This window comes from Halichoeres trimaculatus, unplaced genomic scaffold (genome assembly GCF_033239565.1).
Source record: "Halichoeres trimaculatus isolate MK-OKI-2021-1 unplaced genomic scaffold, fHalTri1.1 fHalTri1_scaffold_5, whole genome shotgun sequence".
NCBI classification, from domain to species: Eukaryota; Metazoa; Chordata; class Actinopteri; order Labriformes; family Labridae; genus Halichoeres; species Halichoeres trimaculatus.
The window spans coordinates 715,071-732,734 of NW_027437183.1; the positions used below are offsets into that span (position 1 = coordinate 715,071).

At 41.8% G+C, this 17,664-nt stretch overlaps 1 protein-coding gene across 2 annotated transcripts in view; it reads left to right on the forward strand.

Annotated features, from left to right (window-relative positions):
* ttc16 (tetratricopeptide repeat domain 16) overlaps positions 1-17,664 on the forward strand; it is a 58,013-nt gene that overhangs the window by 22,256 nt on the left and 18,093 nt on the right. The window contains exon 1 of one of the 2 annotated variants that reach the window (XM_074670476.1): positions 186-328. The exons of the other annotated variant lie outside the window; for it this stretch is intronic. The gene's annotated coding sequence lies outside the window, so the exon portion shown is untranslated. Of the gene's footprint in view, positions 1-185; positions 329-17,664 lie in introns of those variants that run through there. 2 annotated transcript variants of the gene reach the window in all.

Below are 17,664 nucleotides of genomic sequence, written 5' to 3' on the forward strand. Positions count from 1 at the left end.
CCTCCCACCCTCTCCCTCTGCTGCCACTCTGCTGCTCCTGCTAACCGCGAGGAGGAGGAGGAGGAGGAGGAGGAGGAGGAGGAGGAGGAAGAGGGATGCAGGGAGAGCACACCTTACCTCCCTCCCTTCCCCTCTTTCTTCCTCCCTCTGTCTGTCTCTCCCTCTTCACTCCAGAGCGACAGCGGCGCTCACCAACACACCACAACACACCACCACTGTCGCTGGCACGCTAACACACTCACACACACTCACACACACACTCTCACACACACACACTGAGCAGCATCCTCCACACAGACTGAGACGCCCTTGGACTGCTGCAGGCGAGGTGAGTGAGTCAATACTTCAAACCTGCTGTCTGTCTCTGTCTCTGTCTGTGTGTGTGTGTGTGTGTGTGTGTGTGTGTGTGTGTGTGTGTGCAGGTATTTCTGAGTGTGTGTGTGTGTGTGTTTTGCATGTAGAAGTTTGTGATAAAGTGTGTGTGTGTGGCTTTTTACATACCTGCATGTGCTGGAGTGGTTTCTCTCTGCTCTCTCACGCTCTCACTTCAAGTGTGTGTGTGTGTGTGTAAGTGTGTGTGTGTGTTTACAAGGTAGAGGAGTGCCAATTAGACTTGTGTTTTGCACCAGACCAAAACAAATCCACCAAATAATGCTGACTCTCCCTCAGAGTCAGTGTGTGCTTTGTGCAGGTATGCATGTGCTCCACTCATGAGTGTGTGTGTGTGTGTGTGTGTGTGTGTGTGTGTGTGTGTGTGTGTGTGTGTGTGTGTGTGTGCCAGGAGAGGCCAGAGTCTGTCTGGAAACTTGTCAGCTGTAGGGAGCAGTGTGTGTGTGTGCCTGTGTGTGTGTGTGTGTGTGTGTGTGTGTGTGTAGAGGCTGCTCGGTGCCAGTGTTGGTTGTCAAACTGTGAGTTCTGCTTTTTACAGTTGCTCAGACTTTCAGGATAAAATCTTCCACCGTCTCCTAGTTTCACTTTCTAACTCTGCTGGACTCCAGCTGTAGACGGAGGGAAAGGGGTTTTTCTTGGACAAAGGGGTTTGAGGAGCCAGCATCGAGCACAAACTGTAGTCAGGAGTCACTCCTCAGAGGCTGAGGGGTCAGGGTTTTGGTCTTTAATGTTTGCGCAGTGAATGACTGAGGTCAGCGCTCTGTAACAGGGTTCCCGCGGATCCTTGAAAAGTCTTAAAAGACATTAAATTCAGTATTCTAAAAATAAGGCCTTAATTGGCATTAAAATGTCTCAAATCCAATTTTCAAAAGTCTTAAAAATATGACCACATCAGTCAGATTTATGTTGGATTGAACTAAAAAAATATTCAGCAACATTTATCTATTTTTCAAAAATAATTCACCCGTTTACCCTCACGGCAACATCGCATAGTCACAACAGCAGAACTAACATAACGGTGATGTGGTTGCACCAGGATCTTTTAGAGCAGACGCATGTATTGGTTCTACCTACACTGCCAGGAGGTAGAAATAAATTGGGAAAAATTGGCAAAAAAATCCAAAAATGGGTTTGACAGTGGCGGAAAAATGACGAATTGCTGCAAAATAGGCATAAAGTTGTAAAATTGGGTTTAAAAATGTAAAAATGGTCCAAAAGTGGGAAAAAAAGTGTTTATATTGAGGTAAAAAAATAGGCATGAAATAGTAAAAAATGGGTAAAAATGGTATGAAAGTAGAAAAAGGTTAATATATAGGTGCAAAATAGGTTTGAAAATGCAGAAAAATGGCAAAAACATCAAAAGTGGCTTAGGGAAAAATGATTATGGCAGCAAAGTTGGGAATTACATTTGATGTTAAATTTCAAAACACATGTGAAAATAGGCATAAATTTGTAAAAATGGGGTCAAAAAGAAGGTAAAAAGTCATGTTTTTTTAAAAAAAAACATGGGGTTAAAATTGCCAGGTAATTTATGAGATGTTTTTATTTGTTTGTTTTCTTTGTTTCAATTGTTCGTTGTTGAGTTGGTCTTAAATTTTATTTTAAAAGACCTTGAAAAAGTCTTACAAAGTCTTGAATTTAACGGAGGTTGAGCTGTAGGAACCCTGTGTAAGACGTGCAGATCATCTTTAGTACCTGACGTCCTCAGAGAGATCTCACTCTCACCAGACTCAGACCACTGTGGATAAAGTCTTTAAAGAGCAGAAACAGAGATTTCACCTCTCCAGACCGTCAACAGAAGCAGCGTTTAGCTCCAGCTGTTCTTTAAACTGAATGTAAGCTGTAAGCAGCGTAGAGATGTCTGGTTGTTCTGCGGAGGGTTGGTACAAACGTTGTTGAGCTGACTGTGGCAACTGGAGACCTTCAGCTGAACCTGTCAGTGACTCTGGGATCAGACCATAGACTGTAAAAAAAATGGACGTCGTATTGCTCGGCTCGAAGTGAGGTCTCCACAAAACTGCTCCCCCTGGTGGCTGGCTGCAGTACATGTCAAAAAATCCATCTCCTGTTATAAAATTCCCACCAGTTCAGAAGAGGCATGTTTAGCAGTGTCAAGGGGGCTACTTTAGGATTTAAGCTGCCAGATTTCAGTGATTAAATGAATAACTGATTTGCTAAACTATAAAAGAATTAAAAGTGAAGGAGTATTTATGGTTTCTTATAACATGCTGCTGACTGAAGGAAAGGTTTCTTTAAATCATTTCTAAGCCATATCTGCTTTTTGCCAGTGTTACATTATGTTTTTGATAAACCGAAAATTCTCAACTAGCAAGATTATTAGTAAGCTAGCAGTAAGCAGTTGATTAAATTCCAGATATTTACACTAAGAAAGAATATAAAAGTTAGATAACTTTTTTTTTTTTTTTTTAATTATATCGGCTGCTTATCAACAGCTCAGTCATGTGAGCTAATATCCATACTAGCAAGCTAGCAACTACAAAATAGTAAAAAGCAATTCCTTGCTAAATCTGTTGTTGTTGCTGTAGTTGTTTTTCCTAGCTAACACTGTTTTGTGTTCATGTTAAGTTATGGTTCATGAGAGGCAAAGATTTCTAGCTAATGGGAGTTTTAGCAAGCTAGCAGTAAGCAGTTGATTAAATTCCAGATATTTACACTAGGAAGTGATTAGGCTCTCCAAAGAAAAAAAAAATTACATTTTATATTTTTATAGTTGTATTTTTGTCTTCAAAACGGTTCAATGATAAATGGAGCCATGCTGTCCACTCTATATACAGTCTATGGTTCAGAGTAGTTGGTTAACAGGGTCACACTTTACACTGAAACACTCGAGGCGTGTGTGTCTGTGAGTTATTACACGTATTCGTGTTTCCACGATGTGTAAAAAATACCAATACTGCAATATATCCTGATACTTTAACCTCTGATACAACATATGTCAACTCTTAACACAGATATTTTTGTAAAAATAGAAATGTATATGTTAGCAGAGTTGGAAGTAAATTACGACTTCTGCACTTCCACTGCAGTAGATTTTTCCTCGTTAACTGTGTAGAATATAACAGTATATGACATATTCTGATAGTGTGATACGTCCTGATACGATCGTATCATGATGTGTGTCATATCCAGAGGTTCTTGCCAAGACTCACCTCTAATGAATCAGCCTCAGTGAACAAGTCTGACTGTGAATCAGTCACATTAGCTGATCAAACTAGTGGTTTGTTGCTAAGTTAGGAAAGACGACTCTCAGGACTCAACATGGAGAGTAAAAGATATTACAGTCAAACTACAGGATATGATAAAACTATTAGCTCTGATAATCATCAATCATTAATCATTATTATTCTGAGAGATCTGGAGCAGGTCTCTGTCTGGATGTAGTTTTCTGGATCCTTTAGTATGACCCAGGTCTCAGACTCTCACAGACTGGTCTGTGTGCTGGTCTTTGGTTTGGGTGAGTCTCTGCTTTACTGACACCAGTTTATGTCTTCATACACACTTCATATTGTTTTCAAAATCTTCTCTGGTGTACACACCAGCATATCTGTCCACCTGCTGACGTCTCCCAAATTCATATTCAGGATATCAGCAGTAAACTGGTCGCCAACAGCCATGTAAACACCAATACCCCTTTTTAAAAACTGGAATCTGCTCATATTCTGGTTTTAAAAACCTGAAATCATCTCTGGGTTCTTCCTTTTCTAACCTGAGTATCTGGTCATGTGAAAGCCTATCAGGATATCTCCATCCTCAAGATCATTAATCTGTGTTCTGATTATGTTCTGTTCAATAGGGATCTTGGTCTTTGGAGTTCAGGAAGTCCGCCATGCTGCTGTTGACCTGCATTATGTCATTGTGTTGTCCGTACGTCCAGATGTTGTCCGTAAACCGCTGTTTTTGTTTGGGATGCCATTGCTCACATATGTAAACAGATTATTCTGAACGTTCCAGAAACCAGAGGATTGACGTTAACCTGAATATAGACCGTGTGTAAACGTAGCCACTGATTTCTTCTGAAGCCGTGATGTTATTTAGATAAATATTGCTGGTTGTGGTGGTTAACCTCTTCGCTAGCTTCACAAACTTTGTACGATATGTGGGAATCTGTGACTCTTCACAAACAGTGAAGGGTTTGTAGCGTAGCATCTGAACCATGGGCGATGTTGGAGATGTAGCCATCGTGTTGACACTCTTTGGTTCCTATCATCAGCTAACGCCAAACGGTAAATGCTGACCTGCCCGTACCTTTGAGCATCCTCTCTGTCCATCTGAGTCAGGGATGTTCAACCTGTGGCTCTTTGACTCCTTTGCAGTGGCTCCTTGTAGCCTTAAAAATATCATTAAAATAAAGGTCTTTTAATATTTTTCTTACAGAGGGAATCAATGATAACGACACAGACACTAAGTAAAAACATAATATAATTTATTTTTACTAAAAATGCATCACCTCTTGAAACAAAGCTTTTAATTTTTTGTGATTTTTTTGCAGTTTAAAATTTTTTTTTTTTAGTTTAAATTTTTTGACAATTTTGCAAATTAAGAAAAATAGCTCCACATTTTTTAAAGATTAAGCAATTTTTTAAAAAAATAAAAATCCCTTTTTTGGCAAATTTTAAAAAGTTTTTACAATTTTTGGAAATCAAGCAAAATTTTGAAATTGCGTTATTTAGGTATTTTGCAAATTTATGACATTACAGCATTTTTTGTGAATTTTGCACATTTTTAAATTACATTTTTTTATTTTGCAACTTTTTTAAAAAAAATTTCCAACGTGTCAAAATTTCATACATTTTGCAAATTTATAAAATGTATGCCATGACAAATTTGTTTTTTTTCCCCCTAAATTTGCAAATTTATTAAAAATAAAAAGAAATCACGTGCAAATTTATAAACACAAAAACTTCTTGTTTAGATAATGATTCAACTGATTATACACTTTTTTGTCTTGATGTGGAGATAAAGTAGATTTTGTGGCTCCTGAATGACTTTAATCCAGGTGAGCTGAGGAAAAATGGCTCCTATGAAAGTAAAAGTTGCAGACCCCTGGTCTGAGCGTTAGCGTCAAACAGCTCTCTAAGGTTATCTGTGAGGTGGGTCGTCTGTTGCTGGGTTTTTCTCAGGTGGTTTTTCTCTTTCTGAGGTGTTGTTGGCTTAAAAGTATTAACAGTATTAATACTCATACGTTAGTCGTTGTGCAGTTTGCTAGCAGCAGGTTAACAGTCCTCTGAGCAGATCAGTGTGTTACAGCAGCGTGTTTTCATCTGGAGTGTATCTGCAGAACTGACACAGATCGTCTGAGCCCCTTCTTCTTCTGGGAACCTCAGCCCTGAAACGTGAGTCAGTAAAGGGGTCAGAGTTGAAGTGTGAGCTATCTGCTGCTGAGCCTGTATCTGTCTCCAGGGGCAGCTAAACTCCGCTGACCCCTCCTCAGCTCCTCAGCTCCTCAGCTCCTTCCTCACCGTCCTGTAAGCCGCTGCTTATTTCTCTTCCTCATTCTCGCTCTGTCTCCTACCGCCGCCCTCCCTCCCATCTCTTCATCTGTCTGCCCATCTGTCTGTCTGTTGGCTCGCCTGGACGTTTTTCTGCGTACGAGAGGGCAATAAAAGCCCGATCCATCCCCCTTCCTCCTCACAGCGAGGAGGAGGAGGAGGAGAAGTAGGAGGAGGAGGAGGAGGAGGAGGAGGAGGAAGAGGAGGAGGAAGAGGAGAGTTTGTCTGGTGGAGTAACAAGCCGAGCAGATGAGTCTTCCCACCGAGGAGCAGACATCTCCAACCACACCACCCTCCCCTCCCCACCCCGCAGTCTGACCCATGTGGGCTTCAGCGGGCAGACACAAACACTAATCACAACCTGTCATCCCACTTTTCACGTCCTAAATATTTAGGTCATGAAAAACATGCAGCGGTTTTTACAAATCTCATCAACAAAATGATCTGAACCATTAAACCATCAACCCCTCGGCTGAATTATGCAGATCAGATCATCTTTTATGTCACCACCACCACCGACTGACCGAGCAGCTCAAAACATGTCTGCCTTTTCTTTTTCTGATTCAGGAACGCTCTGTTTTTGGAGAATAAGGCCAATTTAAGCTTGTACATGATGTTTTACATTAGATCTGTAAAATTTCTTTTTTTCTTTCTTTTGTCTTTCCTTTTTTTTATTTTTTCTTCTTTTCTTCCTCTTTCTTCTTCTTTTTTCCTTTTTCTTTTTTCCCTTTTTTCCCTTTTTTTTCTTTCCCTTTTTATTTTTTCTTCTTTTCTTCCTCTTTCTTCTTTTTTTTCTTTTATTCCCCTTTTTTTTCTTTTTTATTTTTTTCTTCTTTTCTTTCTCTTTCTTCTTATTTTTTCCCTTTTTCCTTTTTCCCCTTATTTTTTCTTCTTTTTTTCTTTTTCTTTCCTTTTTTATTTTTTCTTCTTTTCTTCCTCTTCCTTCTTTTTTTTCTTTTTTCCCTTTTCTTTTACTTTTTTCTTTTTCATTTTATTTTCTTTTTTTCTTTCTCTTTCTTATTTTTTCCCTTTTTTCTTTTTCCCCTTATTTGTTCTTCTTTTTTTCTTTTACTTTTCTTTTTTTTCTTCTTTTCTTCCTCTTTCTTCTTTTTTTTCTTTTTTCCCTTTTTTTCTTCTTTTTCTCTTTTCCTTTCCTTTTTTTCTTCTTTTCTTCCTCTTTCTTCTTCTTTTTTCTTTTTTCCCCCTTTTTTTCTTCTTTTTTTTCCCCTTTTTTTCCCCTATAAATGTTCAATTTCAATCACTATGCACCAGACCTGAACAAGCAGGTCAAATAACAACGAGCAACAGTTTTTGCAGAATAAGAGGATTTTTGAGATGCACTTCTCTGAGCTGTGATCTGATAAAAAACATTAGTGTGCACACTGAGTCTGTTGTGCCTATTTCCTCAACTTTTTTTGCAGAAATTTTAAGTAGACAAAAATGAAAATACAAAAAACACCTTCTCCTGTAAAGAAAGTTTATATCTGCATGATGATCCTGATGCACTCAGGGAACATAGGAAGGACACGTTAAAAGAGTAAAACCTGCACAGCAGCTGATCTTGAACTGTGGCTGACGGAGGAAACAAATGCTTTTTCCTAAATGAGCTGAGAAATGTCCACAAAAACTGAAAAAAAACAAAAGTTTGAAGTCAGTATTTTATTACACAGGCTCAGGGTGCAAAGGCCTTAGAGGTAAACTTTAGCAGTTTAATAGGAATGCACATTATCTCAGGTATTGAGGAATATCTTGTTATTGTTAATGTCAAATGCCAAAACTTTGTTTACATACAAAAATGTATCCGTCTTTTTTTTTTTTTTTTTTATCAATGTTAACATCGCCGCTCACAGTCTTCCATGCATCCTTTACGTATCCCTATTTACCGTTGCATTAGTGGGAGGTTGAACGCAGCAACTCTTTCTGCAGCTAATCTGGTTGCACCAGATTAGCTAAAGGTACAGTCGCTTCTGTTCCTGAACATGTTTTAAAGAGCAGCTTTTACAAACAGACAGATTTTGGATTCTCCAGCATAGATAATCGAAGTCTCTCTATGGGGATAATAAATCAGCTGATCAGTATTTTTTTTAGCTTTAACATCTTTGTTTGGCAGCAGGACGAGGGCTGCAGGGGGCAGACAGTCTCAGGATGAAGCTCCCGTCAGGACGCAGACGTTCAGGATCAGTCTGATAGATCGCTCTGACTGCTCTGGTCCAGCCTCACAGGGACAGACAGACAGACTGCTGTCTGTCTGTCTGTCTGTCTGTCTGTCTGTCTGTCTGTCTGTCTGTCTGCAGAGCCTGCCAGCGCTACAAAAACAAGACAGTGAGGCGAGGGGCCCCAGGGGGCCGTCATGGTAGGGACGGCACAAGGGTGAGGGCGGGGGGAGGAAGGGAGTACGGGGGGACCGTGTGTTTACTTTTGCCCTCCGTGTCTTCCCTGCTCGACTGGCTGGGAAACTACAGCCAGAGGGAGGAGAAGGAGGAGCAAGGAGGTCATGTGTGGATGAGCGAGAGGCGGGCTGGCTCAGAGAGTGTGTGTGTGTGTGGGTGTGTATGAGTGTGTGTGGAGCAGATTTCGTACTGTGAGATAGCAAAGCGGAGTTATTGAAATAAAAATGTAGGATCTGTGTTTCTTAGCATGAAAGTGTTCAGGTAACAGCAGGTTTTAGTCGTTGAAACCGTGTGTATGGAGAGCAGCAGCAGGAGGAACACAGTCCAGGATAACCTGAGGACTTATTTATTTCTGTCTCTGAACAGATCTCTGCATGAAGAGCAGCTAACAACCTGTTAGCTGAGACATTTACACTGAGACACAAATCAGCGTCATGCTGAATGACTGAAGATAATCAGTGTTTAGATTTCCTGACTTCCCTGAATGCATCAGAAATGATGGCTCCACCTCCACTCAACAAACATTGTTAGTGATGTTTTCTTCTGACTTTTTGACTAATCTGTATTAGGGTTTTTTTTATAATAAGTATTATTATATAATCAAACTGAAGAGACGTTAATCACAGAGCTACATACTGTTTCAGTTTCATACCGCTGAAGGAAGACAAAGAGAGTTTACAGACAGCAAAGAAATGTAGAAACTGTGTAATATGAGAAGTGTTCAGTTTGTGTTTGTAGTCTGAGAGCTATCGACCAATCAGGAGCATGCATGCAAAACATTCTGTTTGCAGAGCATCAGCAGGAGTTCTAGAACTCTGACATCACAACGGAAGTCTGTCTGTGACCTCACATGACCACTTTTTAAGGTGACTGGAGTTGTTATGGGCAGACTTTGCTGGTCATCACAATCACTGACGTGTTGGACTGAGACTAATGCCAGGCGGACACTGTGCAATTTCGAGGGGATTTCACCACGATTTTGCTGACACCAAGCCAAAAAAAACTGTTTTCAAAGCAGAAATTAACCTGTTTACAGCCTGGTTCAAAAAACGTCCCCTGCCTGACTCACTTATTTTACGATCCGGACACACTGTACAGGGGGGTGATATTTCTCAAACTTACCCAATCAAAAGATATCAAGGTTGTGAGCTCGCTCAATCAGAGGCACAGCTCAGGTCACATGACCTGCAGCGATAGCCGATATGCTTCATTTTCTGTTTCAGAAACAGACAGGTGATGTCAGGGAAACTACGTCCATGTTTTATACAGTCTGTGGCTGAGAGTCACAAGTTAACAGGGTCACCATTAACTCCAAAACACTGGCAGCTCTGTAACAGTCAGAACTCAACAGGGGTTGACTCAGTGGTATAGTATCGTTTCTGAACACGCAGACATTTTTATGCTGCTTACAGTTTAAATTCATGGTTTAAAGAACGAGAAATTTCCTGGATAAATGGAGCTAAAGGCCACAGCCTAAACGCCTGCGCATTTTTATGACTTACCATGATATAAACAGTCCCTGTGCCATTGCCCATCTGTTTCTGGTACATACAGGAACTGGACACTTGGTTTCAACCAAATGCAGTTCTGTTCAGTAAAGTACGTGATAAGTTGAATTACCATCTTTAAACTTCACACTGGTTCAAAAACAGTAGATCTGTACTGTTGTAGTCTGTGACACCCCTCTGTTGTCATACCAAGCATGCCTCTATAACTCACAGGTGGAAAACCATAAACCATAGACTGAGTGATATATGGACGTAGTCTCTGCTAGGCTACCCTTTTGTTCCTGAACAGAGTAACAAAGCCTACCTTCAGTTGGCGCCATATTGGAGATACAGGAGGTGAGCTGTGAGCTTTCACACTAACAGCTACCTGTCAGTCACATGAGCTGGGCTGTGTCTCTGATTGGACAAACTCATGATCTTAATTTCTTCTGAACGGCTCAACTACAGCTCCAGTTTTTAATGCTGTGAACGTCTGTTTTTTGACTTGACGTGTACATGATCTCTGCTCTTTCTGCGGCCAGACTCAAACAGACTGTCAACAAACTGCAACTCCTGATACTCCTGCATAGGCTTCATTTTTCTGAACTGGATGTTCTCCTTTGAGCAGGACACACAGTCATCCAATGTCCGAGAGAGAAAAGCAAGATGACTTACTGTATGTGTGTTTCTGGGTGGAATACAAGTCTGCAGGAAATTATCAGGTTAAAAACCATAAACAAGCTGAGCAGAGAGAGGGCACAGAGACGAAGTCAAAGGGAGAGAAAGATCGCAAGACACCAAATATTTACCAGGTTAGACTAGCTCAGTCCATAGGGGCTTGACTTTGTAACTGGAGGGTCGTCGGGGGTCGCTGGTTCAAGTCCAGGCATTGACCAAGGTTAGGGATTGGGATGATAGCTGGAGACATGGTAGCATAATGTCCTGAGGTGCCCTCGAGCAAGGCACCATGCTTCCCAACTGCTCAGGTTGTACGTCGCTTTGGACAAAACGTTCAACACAGGATCAAACAAAGTGCAAATACAGAATCTGAGCATCCAATCAGAGCAGACCCATCCAATCAGTTTAAATATTCACTTCTCGTCTTCTTTTTGTCTGACACTGAAGTGACACTAACCGAACTTGGCCCAGATGAACCGGTGCTCCCCCCAGAGGATGTAATAACGGTGTTAACGCTGCAGACGTAAAAGCTGCTCGGAAAAACAAAGTCATGGCTGGAAGTGGCTTCAGTCTTTAACAGGATTACCCAGAAGATGACGTCTGTGTTCAGAGGCATATATCACACGGCGTCACCGTCCCGTGATGGACGGGCAGAGCTGAGGGCCCCTCAGACGGTTTGGGGGCCGATTGAAGGCGAAGGCCTGGTTTCAGTTTGGAGCCGAGGCTCAGACGCTGGTTCTGTTGGTCTGATGAATATTCGATTGAGTTAGCAGCAGAGACGCGGAGCACGCTCAGTAGACATGTTAGAGGACTCATACCTGTCCGTGCACACGGCTAAAGCTTTAGCATGAGTGTGCTAACGCGTGTGTGTGTGTGTGAGCATACTCAGTCACGCCACTGGCTGAGTGTATACACACGTGCAGCTGTGTCTGACTGAGTGTCCGTCTGCGCTGTGTGTGTGTGTGTGTGTGTGTGTGTGTGTGTTTGGCAGCTGGCCGGGCTCCAGCTGTGTCTGGTTGGATAATGAAGTCCAGGTGCTGCCTCGCCTGCTTTAAGACACCTGTCACCAATATTTAGTGCCAGAGAAAGCCAGACTGCAAACAGGGCGAGACGAGCTGTTTGCTTATTTTAACAAGGCAGCCTAACTGGACCTGAGGACACGGGATGTACTATGGAGCTTTTCCTAGAAGCTCTGTCTGTCTGTGTGTCTCTATGTGTCTCTGTGTGTGTGCAAGTATGTGTGTAAGAATATGTGTGTGTGTGTGTAGCACGGAGCCTCCCAACTTTTGCTGATTCAGACGTTGAAGCCAAGAATGTTTCCCTGAAGTTTTCGCTCGAGGGTCGAATATTTTCAACAATTTCTGCTCTAAAATTTAACAAATTCAGAAAACAAGTCCACAGAAGTTATCTTGTTTTTCCCCATTTGTTAGAAAATAATCCACATTTTATTATCTGCAACCCAGGCAGGTTAAACACAAGAACCAGAACCTTTCATCAGTCAGGCTGAACACACGCGTACTTATCCCTCTTCAAACCTTTGATTCTTCCCCACGTTCAAAGACCACAACACTGGTTTTAAACATTTTCATGAAACTTTTCTGTTGTTTTCAGTCTTTTAATAATGTTAACCCTAGCTCAGGACAGATTTAACCAACCTTGGAGTATGGCTGTGTCTGAAATGTCATACTAACATACTACATACTACATGGTCGTTGTGTATATACTGTATACTACATACTATAAGTATGATTAGAGTGCCAACCGTTTACACTGTAGTATACTACTCGGTTTCCCATGATGCATTTCAAAACCTCTGACGACAAAAATTGGAAGCACACATAAGTCTGTGGAAGCACACCAGGCTATCAAATATCTCTGTTGATTCGCCACATTTGAAAGTTTTAAGAACATTTTAGGCGAGAAAGTCATCACGTAGAAAACCAAAATGTGGTCATTTGGGCCACAAAACGCACGGATACAAATTTAATTTTGACATTTCGGACATTCTGTTTAGAGCGCCAATATGCTATCGAAGAAACTTCCGGTCCGCTCCAAAACAAGAGCCTGATTTACAAAAGCGTTAAAGAACTTAAAGGAGATAAACGGGTGCTTTTATTTTGAAAACGGGAAGTTCGCTAATGGATGATTTTTAGCTAACACCGGTCTCAAGACGAATTCATCACTCTTCAAAAAATTAAAAAATGTTTACTGCTCGTAGACACCGAAGACGATCCGTCCGTCGCCTCAGGCACTTTATTTCTTTGTACTTACGTTTAGGTTTCCCTGTAGAGCTAAGTCAATTTTAGTCGCTTCTCATCTTGTCATCTCATTCTGTATTTACGTTTATAAATACGGGGCTCGCAATGCATTATGGGGCGTGTCAGTGCGACTAGTATGCCCACCTCCCATACTTACAATTTTTACCGATATTGTATACATCCGGGTATTTCTCGCGCACACAATCTTTTCACACTATTTAATGTGAATGCACTACATACTATTTTTGACGTCACACTTAGTATGAGTAGTACGTTAGTATGTCATTTCAGACACAGCCTATCTCTCGATGTTAACTACCTTTCACTTCCCAGGTCCTGTTTCCGTCCAGGTTGAAGAGTAACTCAGCCAGATCACATCAGATCTCCCCTGCTTCAACACAGCAGCACATCTGATTGAATCTGATGCATTAACTCACACATGCTACGCACAGTGCTTAATGGGATAATTAACAGTGTGTGTGTAATTGTGTGGGATACTGTAGGGGAGAGGGATAACGTCTTTCGAGAGACATAAAGTGAGTAGAAAACACTGTGAACATGTTAAGAACGATAAGGGTAGAGTGTGTCCTGCTCTGACTGCAGCTGGGCCCGTTTACATCAGGGTCTCCAGAAGTCTTCAGAAAAGTCTCTAGATTCATATCCATTTGCTTTTTTGAAGAAGAGTTTCTTGAGGGGTCGGAAAAGTTGCTTCAGTAGGAACACTGGTTCCTGATGAGAGTCAATCAGAAATGTTTCTGTCCATGGACATCGTTAGCCTTTATGTTCAACAATTCCCTTAAAGATTCTTTACCCTATGCTGGAGCTGTCAAACCTTACGTCCGCTAGTCTGCTGCAGCTAGCTTAGCTTCAGGGCCGGCCCTAGCTCAGCAGGCGTGCTAGGGGAAAGACAAAAATGCGCCACCCCCCCGCCCTCCGCAGCAAACACGCAAACATACATACAATAAAATAAATACATAATAAATTGTGAAGATAAACATATATAAATTCTTTATCACTTCAATGCGAACTAAAACTTTACAAACAGAACTTTTGTGAAAATAAAAACAATACAGCAAATCTTAAAACTTTTCAAAACAGTGCAATTAGCAAAAAATGCACATCATTGAAATATTTAGAACCATAATAAAAATAATTTAAAAAATAATAATATAAATAAATTTGCAGGATGGATAGCCACGAGGTCATTTATTTAATTTAGACTAAATGACGATGTTTAAAATCGCTAAGTTCAACCGGTTTTATTACCGTGAAGTCGCCCTGCGTTCGTACTGTTGAAGCGATGAAGTGAATAAAAGTAAAGACGACCACTAGCTGGTGATGTCACACACTTGAAATAGGTGTAAAAAAAACTACATACTGCTACGTTCTCCAGAATACTGTAAACAGATGGTAAACAATCAACAAGTTCTTACAAGTCCAGCAATAAAAGGGCCAAGTCGGCATCGCTCAGACATCCCTCCTCCTCTTTGATTTCGCGCCAAATGAACACCGAACCAATGTTTATTCGCGCCCCCACCAGCAGATGGCGCCCGAGGTGGACGCCTGAGTCGCCTATGCCAAGGAACGGCCCTGCTTAGCTTAGCAGCTACATGAGTTTTACTGAGGACCTAAACACACAAAGAAATGTACATCACTCTCTCACTCTATTCTAAATCAATACATTCAACATGGTATGAATCTTTTTTTTTTTTTCAAAAAAATAATTTTAACAAAACAGCTCTACCTTGATGCTGATGTATGTGGGAACTTACATTGACATGCTAGCGGTTAGCTTACATTGGTAAAACTTGGGTTTTACAGCTAAAGTTCAACTTTCATCACAGAAACATATCACAGCTACTCTCTGTGAACAACACTAAGAAATCCAATTCCATAAATACTAAAAGACAAATGAAAGAAGAGACACATACGTTAAGGTTCCAACAAACTCAAACAGTTGCTATGACCACTTCAAGACACTAGATGGCCTACTTCAGTCAATGATATATAACAGAACATCAACGTCACATGACATGCTAATGCTAATTTTACTTATTTTTATTAATTCACGTCCAGAGATATCCAGTGACCAGTTTCATATTGATTTACTTATAAACTTAATTAAATGTTGCTGACACAGAAAACCTGTAAAGCTACTTTAGTACAGAGAATATTCCCAATGGCTCCACCCATTTCCACCCCAGCAGCAAACTCCAGCTGTGAGAAATGGAGCCATGAGGAAGTGAAAAATTACTGCAGTTCCCTGAGGTTCCACTTGAGGGCGGCTGCAGAAGTTACAGAAACCACAAACATACCAAGTCAAAAAAGTGGACTTTTATTTACGCCATCAATAAACTGGTTTACAGCCTGGTTCAAAAAGTGTCTTGAGTCTGAATATCTCATTAATCTCTAATGATACACAGTTTTTATGACTCAGCTGTTTAGATTCATATCACAGATTTAACCAATCAGAGGCTTAGCTCGGCTGATTGACAGGTGGGCGTCCAACAGAGGCTCAAAACCCGTCTCATTTTCAATATGACGCCACCAACGAATGGCTTTAAAATGCTGTACCAGAAGCAGATGGGTGACATCATAGAGACTATGTCTGTATATTGTAAAGTCTACGGCTGACCTGACCCTCCACTCATCCAAACCTTCTGACTCTCTTCACTTCATCAAAATTTGAGTTTCACTTTTTGCATTCAGCAGGATTCAAAACTCCGGATGGTGTGAAACAGTTTTTATTTTATCTGAATGTAAAGAAAAGAAGGAGCTCCGACTTTCAGAGAAACCGTCCGTGTTTGGGAAGCAGGTTTCTGGTTCGGTGTTCCCGTGAGTCAAAGGCTTCATTGTGTCTCAGACTCATGTATACAGCGACCCTGCAGAGGAAAAGGAGGCTGCTCGGCCTCCTCAGGTACCCTCCTTTTCCTGTACGTCTGCGCCTGTCCTCCAGCGCCGGAGCATGCACACATCGACGTTTCCTCGGCGTCTGAGGAGCCAAACAAAGGCCTACCTGTGTGAAGTTATAGGAAACTTACCTTCATCCTTCCAGCAGGTTGGGGCTTGTTTAGCTTTAACACGGGCCCCTCCGCTGTCCAGCTCCCCTCTCCAACACCTGAGGCCTCTCAGCAGTCTGTCTGTGTCACCCTCCACCTGCCAGCGCCAGCCTGCCGCACGCTGCCAGGGCACACACACACACACACACACAGACACACACACTCACCGGCGTTGGTGTATTGTTGGTTTGCTGTTGTTCTGCTGACGCGTTTGGAAAGCTGACGTCTCGTATTGAGTTACCTTCAGATCAGACACCACCTGATGCTGTAATCCACAACATCTTTGTGCCACCAGCTCCACTCTCAGGGAACAGCTAATGTAATTTGGGCGATGATGATCGTCAGACAGGAGCTCTGTAAACACACGGCTGTGTTTATGTGAGGGAGGTTAGGATACAGTTGGACCGAGATGGGCGCCTGAGGAGGAGAGAGGAGCTGTAGGAAGGAAAGGGAGCTACCAAGTCTGCAAGGTCGGACGGGTTAGGGAGCCTGACGTCATTTCAGCCCTGCACGGATCTGTGCTGTAGTGCGCGGTCACCCTGTTCCCGTACACACGACGTCACCCGTCTGTTTCTGATACAGCTTTCTGAATCCCATCAGAGCTCTGATCGGGTTAACTTGTGATCTAATATCTTCTAAATTACCAAGTTAGAAAAAAATGTTCTTCATTTCTGTCAAAGTCCACTTTTTTTGGCTTGGTGTGTATGTGGTTTCTGGTCTTTCGGAAGCCAGTCTCAAGTGGACACTTGAGGAACTGCAGGTTTTTTTTTTGTTTATTTTTTTTTTGCACTTGAGCTCACCTGTTCATCATCTCAGAGCAAAAGATTAAATTAAAACATGATTCACTTCAAAGCTTTAGAAAAACACCAAATGATTTTCAAGGTAGTCTCCAAAAATCATCAGGACCTCATGCTAGGGAAAATGAAAAATAAAAACTAGGAGCTCCCTGGTTTCCCAACCCAATGATAAAAACTCCCATCTGGTTTGGTTTGTTTTATTCTGAAAGTCACCTACCTAATGCGTCCACAACCAGTGGATCCAGTTCGAGTCGACCGTTGACTTGAATAGAAACCATCAGATCTGACGCTTTGATGGAGCAGAGACAGACTGGAGGTACTTCTAGTGTATTTGACAAAGTTTTTCCCTTTAAACCAGCTTCATTCACCTGGTCAACACCACTAATATCCCTCTTTACCTCACCATCCGGGTCAGTGGTTTTCAGGGTGTGAGGCGTGTTGCTGCCTCCCCTATTTATGTTGAAACTTTCATGAGGTCTCATTGGTCAATTTAGGGGTCTCAGACCCTGTTGGACCCCGTATTTTGCACAGTGATAACGAAAGATATTTAAAGTTGGGCTTTTTCTCAGATCAGGCTCTAAAGCCGCGTTTCCAATTAAATTTATTTAGTGACCAAACCTGTTCTTAGTAGAGCTTGTGAATGTAAAATCCTGACCTAAAACCATCTGTTTGGATTTTGGGGGTTTGCCGACGTCAGCGAGTCCCTTTTTTTACCAATCAGGAGCAAGTCTGACCTGATTGGTTGGGAGGAGCATGCCAAAGTTGAAGAGCCATCACTGCTCTGTTTTTGGCTGTAAACAGCCACATAGCTCCATGCTCAAGCTTCCCATCTCAGAAGAAGACAGACTAAGTGTCTAGAGTTCATTTATCAGGAAATGTTCCAGCTACACTCAGTAAAACTGAGCATGTGTGTGCTAGTCACTTCACGGCCGACTGCTTTTCCAACTTTGGACAGTCCAACAGAGGGCTAGCCAATAGACTGGTCCTGAATCCAGGCGCATTACCAACCATCCTCCAACAAACCTGGGACCCTGGAAATGTGAGTATTTTAAATGCTGTGTGCTGTGGAGCAGATGGAAGAGCTTTTCCTCAGTG